This window comes from Prionailurus bengalensis, chromosome B2, assembly GCF_016509475.1.
Source record: "Prionailurus bengalensis isolate Pbe53 chromosome B2, Fcat_Pben_1.1_paternal_pri, whole genome shotgun sequence".
Taxonomy (NCBI): Eukaryota; Metazoa; Chordata; class Mammalia; order Carnivora; family Felidae; genus Prionailurus; species Prionailurus bengalensis.
Window position 1 is genome coordinate 102,807,075 of NC_057349.1, and position 15,862 is coordinate 102,822,936.

General features: G+C 39.0%; 1 protein-coding gene across 1 annotated transcript in view; it reads right to left on the minus strand.

The window, feature by feature from the left end:
* HS3ST5 (heparan sulfate-glucosamine 3-sulfotransferase 5) overlaps positions 1-15,862 on the minus strand; it is a 153,128-nt gene that overhangs the window by 87,717 nt on the left and 49,549 nt on the right. Inside the window, exon 2 of the mRNA XM_043592155.1 lies at positions 11,084-11,196. The gene's annotated coding sequence lies outside the window, so the exon portion shown is untranslated. The remainder of the gene's footprint in view (positions 1-11,083; positions 11,197-15,862) is intronic.

The following is a 15,862-nucleotide window of genomic DNA, read 5'->3' on the forward strand; positions in this document are numbered from 1 at the left end:
AGGCGGAACTATTATCTTCTTCACATTACAGATGAAGAAAATAAGGCGAAGAGAGATAAGCAATTTGGCCAGAGTCAGTTGTCAGAGCCAAGATTATATGAAACCCCCAATGTCTACTCCCCAACCCCACTAAAAAAAAACCCATCCAACAAAATAGACAAATGGGTTCAACAAAATGTACTGAATACTTGTTTCGTGTGAAATACCACAAGGGATGCATCCACACAACCCGTGCGCTCCTTACTCCAGTGAAAATAACCAGGGACGTTGAAGAGAGGTACTGTTTTGCATTTGGCTAGTCATTACCATCAGCCTGGCAAGAGATATTCTATATTACATGGAAAAATATGATTGGGCACACCAGAAAACTTTCCAGCTTTTCTGCACCAGATACTGTAATTTCATTATTTAGCATAAAATATGAATGCTCAGGTTCATTAACAATCAAATCCAGATGCAAATGCAAATGGAGAAATATAATGGAAAACCAAATAGCAGATTCTCATTATCTGCTTTTTGTTAAAATCAATGCCAAAGCTCTCCTCTGTAAACAAGTACTGAATTACAGTATTTTAGGCCTGATACAAACCTAGACATTATTTACTCCAATTCCCTACAATTATTTTTAAGTTTAAGGTCTAAAGGAAAATAACTAGTAAGCATAAGAGATTCCCAGGACTCGGGAAAAGTGGTCAGCAGTATCTATGAAAGCTGAACCTATACCCATCCTGAGACCCAGCTCCTCTACCCCTAGAAATATACCCAATAGAAGTGCTTTTATTTGTCACCAAATGATATATATGATAAGCATTTTTTTTTTTGTAATACCCCCAACTGCCATTGATCCAATGATCATCAATAGTAGACTGGGCAAATAAAATACGGTATATTTAAGCAATGGAATATACCATGCAGTGACGAAACCAAGGTACAACTACATACAACCATGTGGATGAATCACAAAATTATGAGGAGCAAAAGAAGTTATCATTTTATCATGATTTTTATCGACGCATATTTCAAAAAACAGTCTAACCTAATCTCTGATGTCAGAAGTAAGAAGAATGGTTACTTAGAGGACACAGCGGTGTTTGTTGAAATGCTGGTGATTTCTGCCTCTCGCTTTGAGTGCTGATTGCACAGGAATGCTCATTCTGGGCCAATCCATTCAGCTGTATACTTATTATTTGTGCATCTTTTTCTGTATACATGTTATACTTCAACAAAAATCACATCCCTTTCCCCCCAAAAAGAAGAAAGCTGGCGCTCTCTTTTACCTATCTCCTCCATTATGAAGAAATTCTCAGGCACAAGTTCACAGGGAAGAACTCACGAATGTTGTGAATCTTAATTCTGCTAAAACTAACATTTGCTTCAGTCGTGTCAACAAAAATAAATACTTCAATATTGAAAACGTTTGCTAAAGAAACAAATGTGTTTGATGAGAAAACAAAAACCAGTATTTCCTTTGGCAAACATTTGTTGGATTGGAGGTAGCAAATGTAAAACTTCCAAGTTGTTACTGAATTTGCTTAGATGTTCGGTTTACTCAAGATTCAGAATTTTTGTGGAGTTGTATCTTTTAAAAACTGTAGGGATAAAAATAATTGTAATAGAAATAAAAAAGACTGAATGTCTAAAATGCTGCTCTGGCTTTGTCCCAACTACACACAGTTGTGTAATGCCTGGCAAATAATAAGCATTTGAAAAATATTTGCTTTAAGAATAAAAATATAGTACAACGTGCACTCGCTAGATACTTCTCCTCAGTCTTTGTCACACAGAGATACAATGGGTATTTTTTAAATACCTGGTAAACAGGAAATGAACTATATACTTCTTTGCTATTTTAGCAAGCATATAATAGAGAATAATGACTGAAAAAAATAAATATCATAGTGCTAATTATTATATAACAGTGCTGTTTTAATATTATTTATAAGACGCCTGTAAATGATAGAACATCATTAAATGATTTATAGCTTCATAAATCATTTATCTTAAATCATTTATAAGAGAAAGATACTTTATTAAAAAAAACTTGAAAGTCATGAAGACCTTGGAAAAATGAACAAAAAAGTATCCTCCCACCAACTACATTTTAGAGAAAAAATGGAGAGTAGTATCACTCTCCCTGGAAGTAATCATATATTAAATTGGTGTCAAGAAAACCTTAGAAAATATTAGCTTTCAGGAAAAAACACTTACAATTTATATTTTCTACTTTTAAGTAATATATTCTTACTATGACTCTAAAATCTGTCCAAACCCCCATTAACATTTTAAAAGAAAGTTCTCCAGTTCTTACCAAACAGAAATAAATAATACCTGACAACAGCATTAGGGAGCATAAACATAAAATTACCTGTTATTAAAAACTGAGCACATTTTTTCTCAAAGAAATATATTACTCAGCTGTAAAATAGTATGTTTGCCATTCACACTAATGTTTCAACATTATGGTTCAATCTTCTAAAAAGCTGACATGGAAAATAATGGCGTAATAAACTAATTCATCATAATGTGCAAAAGAAACCGCTGGAATAAATTGTAATAACCTTTCAAAAACTAGCAGCTTTTAAAAGTATTAATTTCTACTCCAGATAATTGGAAAGGACACCTGGGTGGGTAGGCAATATTTTTTATGGGATTGCTCTGTCAGGAGCTCAGATTGTCTCTGGACTCAGCAATGATCATTTAGCACTAAATGACAGTGAATCTTGCAAATAGGTCTTCCTAGATGGGGTTTGCCATAAATTACCAAACTCAACTCCCCTCAAGGTCAGCCATATGAGAGGGCAGGTATCAAACGGCCTTCGTGGAGACCCGGAGTGGTCCTCGGGTTTCTCATAAATGGACAATAGTTGTGTTGGCTGCCATAAAATCAACTTAATGGACTGACAACATAAATTACCATCAAACTCTGACGACATTCGTCCCTAGAAGACAGCTGAAGAATGCTTTTATATCAAAGCTGAAGAAAATGGATAACAATATGCTTTGCTCTATACCAGATCATAAATATTTTTAACAATTCTAAGTGGGGAATGAATTAATATTAGAAGCTACGATATGGTTTACTTGAGGCATTAAAAACAGCATCTAAGTAATATTAAAATGGCACTTGCTTTTTGAACTATTATATATCATTGTAACGCAATGGAGTGTGTGTGTGTGCGTGCGCGCGTGTGTGTGCGTGTGTGTGCGTGCGTGTGTGTGTGTGTGTGTGTGTGTGTGTGTGTGTTCTAGGTAAGAAGGTTACATTTGCCCGGCACTGGGTATTTCCTTAAATCTAAATAACTACAAAGAGTACTTGATGGCTTTCTGGTTTTATTTTATCTCTGTAGCCCACTCTGGACCCACAGAAAGATAGATTCTTGAGTTCTCCTGCTACCTGGGATAAATCATTAATTCACTTTCTCTATGGCTCAGTTTTTCCATTTGTAAAGCAAAACTGTTAAAGAAGGACATTTTGAAGACACTGGAATTAATCCTGGCAGGAAGGTACTAAATAAACACCAAACTACGGGAGAATCGTATCAATACATTTATGAAAATAATGCACTCTGGACAATCAATTAACAGCTTTTACAAGTCAACGCGGTAAAAAAATATAACAGCAGCTGAACAAGGAAACTGGAATTTTGGGGGCATATTAAACATCACTGGCTGAATGTTCATTACTCATCTAATTATGCTTCCATCTTCTTACTTCAACATAGAGCTACAATTATTCTCCCAGGCATTTTTATAACAGTATTTATTATCTCGTGGAAATCAGGACTTCACTGTAGGTTTGCTAAAAGAAATGCTACAGGAAATAAAAGCAAGTTGTTCCTGGAATCCAATGGCATCTGAGACCATGAATATTATGCATAATTGTCAATGAACTCGATACACTTTGCAAACTATACAAGTTCCCAAACAGAATGTGAAGTTAGTAAGTTTTGTGTCTGTCTCCCGCATCTGGTCATCACCTCTGTCGTGCCTTCCTTTGCACTCTCGCTCGCATTTAGTCTTTCCTTCTACCCCACCGTCACTTCTGTCTAGAACCTCATCACCTTAGAACTGAGTTATTGCAGTAGTTTCTCTGCTCCTGTTCTCTACCAATCCATCCTGCCTACTCCTGCCAAATGAATCTTTTTTAAAGCACTATTTTAATTATGTCATTCCTCTGCTCAAAATTGTCAATGAGTCCCCATCCCCTGGGGGCCAGAGGCCAGTCTTTATCTAGAATCAAAGCTTTGGGCTCTCCGGCCTCACCTGCCTTTCTAATCTTGTCTTTTCCAGTTCTCCTGCACAAGCCTGCAGGATAATAAATGCATCTGCTGCTTGGTTACTTTCACCATAGGGCCTGCCTGGTGGGTACCATCCATCCTCTCTGCCCAGCCCGTCGCCTTCCATCTGTGAGGCCTTTTTCACTACTTCAAGCCATAGTTAGCACCTCTAGTCATGAAACTGGAACAGTCTTTTTTTTTTTTTTTTGTATTAAAATGATTTATTTCACTGTTGTAATATGGCTGAACTTCAGTTTTCATTGTTTAACGGTTTCCACGTCTTTTCTCCCTAATTAATTTGTAAAGCTCTTTAAGGGTAGGGGTGTTTGTGTTCTTATTATCTGCCAATCTCCCTAGCACGGAGTTTATGAAAATAGTTAGCAATCAGTAGACACTTGTTTAATGAATGAACGCAAAAATGCTGCTCTAGGCTTCTTGCAAGATTAGGATGAAAGCTATTCAGTTGTGTTTGTAACTTGTGGTATTCCAGAGCAGTAATTTATGCATGCGAGGCAGTTTTCCCGAACCTAATAAATCTGTTTTAATTTTTAAGTTCTTAGCGAAATTCTGGATTATGAAATATAAGCTGAGCACATGAGATTTATAATGTTGAAATCTGACTTCAGTGTAAACTTGGGCACCATTACGATAAACACAAAGCAGTGCATATTCACAGAATTAATGATAATTTTCTGAAAGCTCCTTACAAACCGAAAGCTCAGTAATTTCTAAACAAAACTAAAATCAGTCTAAGAATAAACTCAGAGGAAAAAAAAAAAAAGATAAGCATGCAGCAGTCCAGAGTCTTTATTTTATGAATCAGAAATATACTTTAGCTTGTAATATTCTGCAGAAAGAATATGGATTTTGGAAACCATCAGGATGGTCCTGCCACTTGCTGGGTGTGCCATCCTGGGTCAGCAACTCAGTGTCTTTGAACTTTAAAGTTCTCACAAGGCAAGTGAAAATATTAATATCCAGTTTACTTCAAAAACCAGAGATGAATGAACCCCTTTGGAGCTGTTAATTAGGTTCATGAATTAAAGGGCACCCTGTGGCACCTACCTCAGTACGTGGCACATTAATAAATGGTAGCTACTATTATTGTTTTTGTTTTACGACTTTTTCGTTTTCACCCCTTCCTTCCTATTGTTTATGGAGAAAAATGGCTTCCCTAATAGCTAAAAAGCATGAGCACAGGAGTCTAAAACATCTGGGTTTAAACTATGGCACCGCCATTTACTAGTTTACTAATCTGTTTATTAACGAATCTGAGCCCCAATTGTGTAAGAGGATCTATGAAGAAAACAAAATCTTGCAGGGACATTCTGAAGACTAAAAATGATCTATTTAAAAGTGTCTAGCCTAAAACAAGTACTCTGTAACAGCAGGTATTATAATTTTTATGAATCTTCTCTCAGGTACTATTCTGTTCTGTATTAAAGAACCCATGTTCGTGAATATTTTTTAAGTGAAAGTAGTAGGAAAAATTTCCTCCTTATATTTCAGTGCTTTGCAGAAAAACATAATTTAGTATTATAAAAATTATTCTTATAAATAATATTTGTGTAGTGACTTAGAGTTTACAAAATACCTTTACAACTTAGGACTATGCTCTAAAAATATTCCCCCGGGGCGCCTGGGTGGCGCAGTCGGTTAAGCGTCGGACTTCAGCCAGGTCACGATCTCGCGGTCCGTGAGTTCGAGCCCCGTGTCGGGCTCTGGGCTGATGGCTCGGAGCCTGGAGCCTGTTTCCGATTCTGTGTCTCCCTCTCTCTCTGCCCCTCCCCCGTTCATGCTCTGTCTCTCTCTGTCCCAAAAATTAATAAACGTTGAAAAAAAAAATTAAAAAAAAAATAAATAAAAATATTCCCCCATTTAGCCACTCATTGCTGTATTACTCCAATCATTATTCCGGCAATCCATTCTACCGTCAAGACGTTTAACAATAAACAATAATGATAAACTACAAATATTAAGAAAGCTACTTAAAAAGTAAGTTAAATGTGTTATTGGCCTAGGTCTACATCTTTAAAAATAGTTGACAGTTCAGGGGCGCCTGGGTGGCGCAGTCGGTTAAGCGTCCGACTTCAGCCAGGTCACGATCTCGCGGTCCGGGAGTTCAAGCCCCGCGTCGGGCTCTGGGCTGATGGCTCGGAGCCTGGAGCCTGTTTCCGATTCTGTGCCTCCCTCTCTCTCTGCCCCTCCCCCGTTCATGCTCTGTCTCTCTCTGTCCCAAAAAAATAAATAAATGTTGAAAAAAAAAATTAAAAAAAAAAAAAAGAAATAGTTGACAGTTGAAACTGGTCAGATGAAATTAAGCAATTGATCACAGATTCTCAATCTCAGCAGTAGAGGCCTCCTCTAGGCAGGCTTTAACAAGCACACTTACAGAGTGGTTTCTTTTCTTTCTTTTTTTTTTTTTTTTAAGACTACTTATTTTTTTAAATGTTTATTTGAGAGAGAGCAAGCGAGCATGAGTGAGGCACGCAGAGAGAGAGGGAGACAGAGAATCCCAAACAGGCTCCTCACTGTCGGTGCAGAGCCCGATGCAGGGCTCAATCTCACAATCTCACAATCTCACATGATCTCACTGTGAGATCATGAGCTGAGCCAAAATCAAGAGTCTGACGCTTAACTGACTGAGCCACCCAGGTGCCCCTAAAAGTGGTTTCTTACTTTCTCTTTGACTTCTTGAATATTGTTTAAAGTATCAGCAAGGTTGCTGCTGTCCTTCAGGTTAAAATACAATTAAAAAAAAATCTGGTAGGTGGTTTCTGGAACTTATCATGTAAACAAATGAAAAGACAGTGAGGTGCCTGGCTGGCTCAGTCAATGGAGCATGCAACTTAATCTCAGGGTTGTGAGTTTGAGCCCCATGTTGCATGTGGAGATTACTTAAAAATAAAATCTTTAAAAGAAGAAAAGGACAAATATGGCCAATTTTTGTACATCTAAACACATGGATTAGGTCAGATGCTGAGGTTAATGACTTATTAGCTCAGTTGGAATGCAATTAAATGCTAAAGAATGGAAAGCACCTTACAGTTTATAAGACAGCGTTGTTTTTACTAGCATAGTAGCTTAACTGAAGCACATGCTTAAAACTCATCCAATACATTTACTTCCCTTAACGTTTACAAGGTCGAAACCAGACATCAGGTGCAACTCGAAGGTGCCATTAATTCCTATGGAAAACGTTTGAAGAGATTGTTTCAAGAAGCAGCAGGCTGGCGCCTATTAAGGCCCCTAGGTACACACATACTTTTAGAACCATGTGTTTAAGGACAGCATTACTCTTGATCCTTCCAATGAGTAGCTTGCCACACAATTATTCCTTGTACAAGGTACAAGCTCCATAGGCACAGTCCTCATTTACACTGTTTTATCCTGAATCCAGTCCTTGGCTTTAGTGCTTATGGCCATTATATCTACATTTTAAAACATGATGTAACATACTTATGAGTAACTGCCACTTAGTAACTGATGCCTGCACAGCATTGGATCGGTATCCGTACTAGAGCAGTCTTTTCTAGATCCGCTTCCAAAATCCCACACAGGCATGGCATTTGCTTGGTTTTGGCCTTTGCTGTCTTTCATTGACTATCCCTCCTTTCCATTACCTGCTAGGGGTATCAAACCCTTTGGGGGCTTCTAAACTGTTTCAGTGTTTATTTTTTCCAAACCCATTAACTATAACTTAATGTTTATAGCATCAATGATAATTCCAAAGCTATTTCACAAATAAAACGTTTTGATCTTCAGGGGCACCCGGGTGGCTCAGTCGGTTAAGTGTCTGACTTCGGCCTCAAGTCACGATCTCACGGTTCACGGGTGCGAGCCCCGTGTCGGGCTCTGTGCTGACAGCTCAGAGCCTGGAGCCTGCTTCGGATTCTGTGTCTCCCTCTCTCTGACCCTCCCCCGTTCATACTCTGTCTCCCTCTGTCTCTCAAAAATGAATAAACGTGTACAAGATAAATAAATAAATTTTAAAATATTTTGATCCTTGTAATAACATCACATGAGATGAGAAAACCAAGGCATGCGGAGATTATCGGACGTGCCTGAGTCACTTGTTTGGACAGAGTTCCTCCTTCCTGACTGAATGGAGGCTCAATTCATCCCCGTTAACTGCCTCGTCATTTGCTGGTCTTTGGATTAGACTTGTGATAGAAATGCTTTTTCACCAGTTGTGTGATTTTTACTTTTTCATTTTTTTAAGTTTATTTATTTATTTTGACAGAGAGAGGGAGAGAGAGAGAGCGAGCGAGCATGGGTGCAAGCAGAGGAGGGGCAGAGAGAGAGGGCGAGAGAGAATCCCAGGCAGGCTCTGTGCTGTCAAGCACAGAGCCCGATGCGGGGCTCGAACCCATGAACTGTGAGATCATGACCTCGGCCAAGATCAAGAGTCAGGCACGCTTCATGGACTGAGACAGCCAGGGGCCCTTGTGTCAAGGTTTTTAAGTATATCGGTTAAACCCTGAAGTTTAGCCTCCTTGTCGGTAAGTGCAGGATAATAATACCTATTTCGCAGGGTTACTTTGATGATGAAATGAAATGGTTTATGTGAATTAAAGAACTTAGAATAAGGTAAGTATGTTCAAAAACGTTAGTCCTTCCAATCCCATCTCTTGGGAAGTCTTCACCTAAAGGTAGTTCCTTCAGGTATACAGAGGATCTCTGAAGTTATTCTGCAATTCAGTGGTGGGCCGGGAGAGCAGAGTATATTTAACGTATCAGTAACAACATTGCATTGAACCAAGGATTTATCCATCATCTACTATATGCCAGCTCAGTACTAAGTGCTACAGATGCACAAACGGACCGGCTGCAGCCAATGTTGGCAGCGACACGAACCAGACTTGATGATTTCCTAGAAAATAAAGATATTCCAAGAGGGGCTGGTCTGCCAAGTTTAACGGGACTTCTTGAAAATTCTCCCAAATAACTTCAAATAGAATAAAATGATTTGAAAACTTCTACTTTTTATACTTTCCTCTTGAATGGCACGTTCTGCCAAACCCCAAAGTGTTATCTTTGTAGAGAGTGGTACTGTATCCAGACCATATTATGACAGGGGGCGAGGAAGGAAATGTGGAAGAACCAATCTCAAGGGGACCTGGGAATGTAAGTTTTACAAATGTGGGAGGTGTTTCCCATTTGTTTCTATGACTCGAGTCACATAGGTCAAAAACCCTATGGCAAAACTACCCATTTGGTATTTTCTCTACCCTTCTCCTGCAGTGCCTGGGAACAGAAATATTTGCTGAGCTGAATTTTAGCCTCTAAGTCAAACTAAACAGACAAAAAAAAAAAAGGCAATCACCATCCCACCACATTTGGATTAGCCCATAAGAAAAGTATTTACAGTCAACTAAAACTTTTCACGTTGAGAAGATCTTTCAAGGTCACATCTAGTGAAATCTCAGTATAATTTGGTTTAAACTCTACATTTCATTTTTAGCAGCAGTAACTAGGGTGTGAGGCAACGTGCAATGTGTGAAAATGCGCAGAGTGAAATAGCCCAGGATTTAAGGTCAGACATATTGGTTGTCATTCTCCCTCTTCTTGTGATTTTAGGCAATGGCCTGACGTCTCAGGGCCATGGATTTCCTCTTTTTAGAATGGGAATGATGAGCTATTATAACATTATTGAAAAAATTAATTGAGATGGACTATTCCATGTATACACAGTAATACACAGGTTAACAGTTTTTGAGTGTGATTCAATATGGATTACACTATTCTAAGCACTTTTTTTTTCACTGATTTAAGCTTTACCATAACTCAAGGGGATGGATATATTATCATACCCATTCTAGAGATAAGGAAATTAAGGCACAGAAACCTTGCCACGGTTGGGGTGCCTGGGTGGCTCAGTCAGTTAAGCATCTGACTTCTACTCCGGTCATGATCTCATGGTTCTTGAGTTTGAGCCCCGTATCGGGCTCTCTGCTGTCAACATGGAGCCTGCTTTGGATCCTCTCTTTCCCTCTCTCTCTGCCTCTCCCCCACTTACTCACTCTCTCTCTCTCTCTCTCTCTCAGAAATAAACATTTAAAAACCAGAACCCTTGCCATGGTCAGTTACTAGCTGGCTGAGCAGGAACTCAAACTCAAACTCTGGCAGTCTAGCTCCAGAGTCTGTGTTCTTAACCATCTCGCTTTGTCCCCTTGTTTGTCATGGCAGCTCATGACATGCCCACTTCTCCTCACCCTGGATTCTGGTAAAAAAAAAATACAACAGTTCCCACCTTTCCAGAAGTAAATAGGCACACTGAGGACACAGGGCACACGCATTAGGAGAGACAAAGTAATACACGGTACAAGCTGTCAAATGTCAGAGAGGGGGTACAACCCCAAGTTCTATGGCAGTTTGGAAGGAAGGACTTAATTGGGATGGAAAATCAGCACAATTTTGTAATGGAGGTGAAGGTTGACTTAGGTCTTGGAGGAAAATCAGAACTGAAACCAGCAAGGAGGATTTGGGGAAGGTATTTCAGATAATCAGAAGGCTTTCTGTGTTTGGGCAATAAGGCTCGGTGTCAGTGGGGAAGGTTTCTCTACAGGAATTCTGAGACTGGGGAACAGGAGGCAGTTTAAAGTCATTTTGTAGAACGTTTGAAAAGCCGGGAGAGGAGGGAGGATCTCCTGTGGGAGAGCCACCAAGGGGGTCTGGGTGCACATGCGTGGTGTCCCTCCAAGTAGTGCTTTCAAAAGGCTGAGGAGATGGCAGATGGATAACACACGGGGTAGGGGTACGGAAAGTTCGAGAACGGAGAGCACAGAAGTCTTCAGCGCACATACCTACATTCAGACACTTCTCAATGATCCAGGGATGCTTATCTGGTTGGTGGACATTCCATGGTGTCTTCTCACCTACTGTCTGTCCTTTTGGCCTGTTCCCTGCTTGATGGCACCTGGGGGTGGAGACACAGACGAGTGATTTCCCAGTTAGTCTTTTATTTTGTCGTAGTGTTTGTTTGTTTGTTTAATTTCTGCTCCTTAGTAGCTGTGGTTAAAAATGTGTTGTGGTAAGAAGAAGAAGAGGTGTAGTTTGGATGATCAGGCCATTTCTTTCCTTGTTTTTTTTTTTTAAATGATACCTTCGGTTCCTTTATGAAACAATTTGCTGATGAACAGCAGCAGGGCTCATATTTGAGCCGAACGCTGGGAGAGGTCATTGTTAATTCCCTTTGATTAGAGATGGTCTCACAAACTGGGGGCTACCCAACATATTTCAGATAATGTTCCTGCAGCAGAACCTTGCTTCTGATCTGATGGTTATCCATATCGATCACTTTCACCTTTGCAGCTACTTGAAGATATTAAGCAATTGCTGCTTCCTCCTAGGTTGAATCGAGAATACCAGGCGACCTGAGTAATTCTCTAGCTGCAGAGTGCATGCTTGGCTCTAGAACTAAAGTGCTGTATTTAAGAGATTAAAAGAAGTAGTAGTAGTAGTAGAAGAAGAAGAAGAAAAAGAAGAAGAAGAAGAAGAAGAAGAAGAAGAAGAAGAAGAAGGAGAAGAAGAAAGAGATGAGAAAACGAAACAGACTGCAATGAAAACAGGTTGTCAGTGCCAAACTCTTTTTGGTAAAGTAATATTTCCCTGTTTTTCCAGGCTATTATAAGAGTGTATATAACATCTAAAGAGATTGTAGGTGCCCAGTCCCAGTACATCATTCTTACTAATGTTTATTTGCAAATGGTAGACATGAAGATTAGTGTTGTCCAAAATGGCTAGAATATTCATCTTTACCTGGGTCCCTTGTATGCAAATGTATTTAGGGTGCAACACACACGCACACGCACACACACACACACACACACACACACTTTTTCAAGAAAAAGAAAAGACCTTAAAATTGTATACATTTGGCTAATAGCCAGCTACCGAATCTCTTGTATTCTCTTCTCTGATTAACACACTTTCATACATATTTTTTCTAGTTCTTCTGCTAGAATCCTTGCTCGCTCTTCACCTCACAATCCCATTATCAGCCAAACGTCCTAGAGAAACCAGAGAGCTGGTAGAAAAAAGTACATTTGGTTATTTCAGAACATGGCACACATCAATAGTGTCCACTTATTAGCCAGAAAACTGGATTCCATTGCTTCTGAGAACTTCTCACATGCTCACAGGCCTGCTGACCTCAACAGAAGACAAAACAAAACAAAGCCTCCACCACAGAAACTAGAATTATTTCCAAAGTTCTCAAATAAACAGAAATCACTGTAATTATGAATAATTAAAATGCTAAACTCAAGAGGGCACTCAACATTCGTTACACTGCAGAACTCATCCCCTAAGGGTGGTGCCTTCAATTAGCTCAGTTTTTGCAACAGAAGAAAAATGTGACAATCAGTAATTGCAGGTGTTTAAGCACAAGGAACAAAACAAGCCAACTTGCCTTTAAATCACTCCTTCTCAGCCAGCAGAGGCATTGCTCCCTTTCAGATTCTCAATGTCTATACTAATTCCAGAATACAGAAAAGCAATTGATCGCAGGACAGCAGAAAAGCATACCGCCCTCAGAAGGTTAAGTCGATGAGTTTCATCTTTATCTGCTATTTGGAGTACGTAGGAGGCATGATATAACAATAAATTGTTTTCAAAAGAAAACCTTTTCAAAGGTATTTTGTAAAATGTATCAATATATTTACACAATCTAAAAATGTTTATTAACATCTACCATGTGTCAGGGTTTATGCTAAGTGACAGTGACGTTGCGCCATTAAAAAGTAGCCACTGTTTTTTTCTTTAAACATATACAAATTACTATAGACAAATTTGAACATAGCAAGATATTTTTATGTTCTTACAAATATAAAGTTTGGAGTATATAGCTACTATATATAAAATGAAACTTTTTAAAGCATTATTTCTCATTATTCTTGAATTGTAATACATTATTATTTTCATTAAAAAATTAAATCACAAATTATTCAGAATTTTCTTCCTCAGAGCCTCCTCTGTTAAAAGTATAATTTTTTCTGCAGTGCCTGGGTGGCTCTGTCGGTTAAGCGTCCGACTTCAGCTCATGATCTCACAGTTTGTGGGTTCGAGTCCCACATCGGACTCTGTACTGACACCTCGGAGCCTGGAACCTGCTTGGGATTCTGTGTTTCCTTCTCTCTCTGCTCCCCCTCCACCCCCCAATCATGCTTTGTCTCTCTCTGTCTCTCAGAAATTAATAAATGTTAAAAAAAATTTTGATACAATTTTTTCTTACAAAATATATCCATTTTTTTTTTGCAGTAACAAATGCCATTACAGATATTATGTTTTTTCTTAGATGTTTATAGGACTAAAATATAAGTCAAGCTGGAAATGGTTTAGCAAACAGTAACTACAGTTTTGAATCTAAGAGACTGTAGCAAAGTAAACAAATTTTTTTCTTTTGCTTGGATTCAATTTCAAACAGACAACGACTCAAGAAAGGGTTACCTTTTACTAGCTGCCACTTTGGGGAGATGCATTTTGTCTTTCATTTAAGTAGAGGAAAGAATTCATTAGAAATGTGGTGCAAGTAGTTTCAGAATGATAAATCTCAAGTTACCAATTCCACTTTTAATGATTAGTTGCCTGAGTCTTGTATTTAATTAAAATGGTTATTTTAAATGCTTATATTTAATTCGCACATAATTAGCTAAACCTCAGTGTTACTGCTTCATCCATTTTGAAATTAATTAATTTATAAGATAGCTCAAAAAGTGATGTAAAAATTGAATATTAAGATAAATCGGGATTCGTTTGCATCGTTTGTTGGTTTCGGTTGTAACTGCTAGTGAGCCATTTATATTAGGGTATTGAGGATGACCACTATGTAGGAGAATCCACGATTGATAGGTCATTGGCGTTACCTTTGTGCAGATGATATGCACCTTCACCTCTTAGGTAATAATAGCCTATAGTCACGGATACGAGTGTCTTAACTTAAAAAGGGATCTAAATTTTATAAATGACTTTTGGCTTTAATACATTTAGGAGAAACCACTGTGTTTAGCAAATGATTCAAAAGTGTGTTAACGATCTGTGTAAAAAAAAAAAAAAGAAAACCTTCTTTGAGTCAGTCTGATGGTGTAACCAGAAAGTGTTTTCAAGGAAATGTTCTGATTTTAACTTCTGTTTAAACACACCACATGATTTATATACCTAGGAACCCAGAGAACAGGTGGTAACGTAGAACAGTTTTCCCCGGCTCAAAGAATGTGAGGGAATTTTAGCCACCCACAATAACTATCGAGCTGGGTTTCCTGGTGAAGCGAAAAACTACATCCATGAATATTCTCCTCTGGGGTGTGGTTGCTGGAAACACTGCTAAGCTGTGCAAAATCCATTAATGATAGCGGTACTGTTTATTAGTTACTCAATACATGTCGGCACTGGCTTAGCTTAAATGCCTCACGAGGCGGTATCATCAGGCCCATTTTACAGGTGAACAAAGTGAGGCTTAGGAAGTCTAAGGCACCGCCAAGGGCAGCGTGATCAGTAGAGACGGAGGCAGGACGCAAAACTTCACTCTGTAGCTCTGCACCTCACTGTCCCGACTTGCCATCGCAGAGCTCTAAGGAAGGCATCTTCAGTTGCTCATAACAGTATACACAGAATTTTCTAGTATTTTATTAAAACCTGGACCTCCTACTCTCCAATGAACCCTTCCGGCGGGGGCATCTGTTCCTGCCATGCTCTGATACGAGCTCAAACCTTTTGCGTCTCCTTCTACCCTTGAGGAATTTTCATTCTGAGCAGGCTCAGCTTACATGAGAAATGAAGTTGTGCAGAATATTTCTCTTCTTTTCACGCTAGTACTATTAGGTGGCATTCCAGGATGCCTTCAAGCTATACCGTATCTCAATTACCTCAACTGCCATCTGTTTCTATTTCTTTCAGCCCTTCTCCCTGGTACCCTAAACAATGAACGATAGTCCCACTCAAGAGCTAGACTTAGTGTATTTCTCCGCCAAGGACGTGCGTTAACATAGACAGCCATCCCTGCTCTTTAGATAAGATGATACGAGGTTGTGATCAAAGCCAATTATCTACTGATTTTCAGTTTAACATTCCAACTATCACCCGTGATCTGAATTGCGGAAATCGTCAGAAGATCCAAAGAAGGGGCTCCGTCACCAATCAACCATAACGGGGAAGTACTATTTGAGAAATGAGGAGGGGTAAACGTATAGGCGCATCTGCTTGGTTAATCTTGCTAAGGCCTTTAAAGACCATCTGTTTTCCATTCATTCCTGGCTACCATCTTTCCCTAGGTTAAAAGATTTTAAAATGACTGGGGGGGCGAAAAAAAACTTGAAAAGGAGTGTGAGATTTTAATTCTGTATTTCATCTGCCAAACAGTGAACTACAGTTAGCCTCAGCGAGTGTTCCTAATAGATAAGGGAATCGTTGCTTCACATATAATTACATAGAGTCTAACGGTAGACATAGCCAACCATATCATCTTCATGCCATTAGAAGTGCTAGGAAGTCTGAAAAGAATCCATTTCGAGGAGGGTCTAAGCTACTTTTATTTTACTTCAAACCAGGGTTATCATGGAATAAAACTGATAATTCTTTGGAGGAAC